Source organism: Cephus cinctus, unplaced genomic scaffold (genome assembly GCF_000341935.2).
Source record: "Cephus cinctus unplaced genomic scaffold, Ccin1 Ccin1_scaffold1588, whole genome shotgun sequence".
Taxonomy (NCBI): Eukaryota; Metazoa; Arthropoda; class Insecta; order Hymenoptera; family Cephidae; genus Cephus; species Cephus cinctus.
The window spans coordinates 427,484-428,041 of record NW_014333893.1 but is presented as its reverse complement, the minus strand read 5'-3'; positions in this window follow the sequence as shown (position 1 = coordinate 428,041).

Below are 558 nucleotides of genomic sequence, written 5' to 3'. Positions count from 1 at the left end.
GAGTTGGGGTGGAACAGGCCCAACTCCACCAAGAACGAGAACTCTGACGGATCCTATCGGACGCGGGGGTAGCTTAACGGGTCCTGTCGATTTTTGGGGACGCGTAAAAGCGAGAAACGCAACCGTAGGTGCTGATCTTTGGGGTCGCGTAAAATCAGCAAACGCAACTGGATACATGGACGGGAGCGGACGGTTACGGAAATGCACGGCCGCTCAGGCTGCTAGGTTTGAGGTAGAGAGGGTCGGAGTAAGAGTCCGGCAAATAGTGCGAGAGACAGAGAGCGACGAACCGAGAACGCATCAGGACGAATCTTAACTATCTATCGAGATCCCTTGACCAATTAATAAATTGGGAGACTCACCGGAGCTGGGGCAGCTAATCCGTGGGGGCCGAGAACTGGATCCAAAGGACACTCTGGGGAGCACTGCACTAAAGCACTGCACTACACCCCCGTAACACTCACAGGAATTCATAGAATTGCCTGGAAATCGCGAGAACAACGCGATAACTGTACGAATCGAGAACTTGCTATACCGTAGCGAAACACGGCAAGAAAA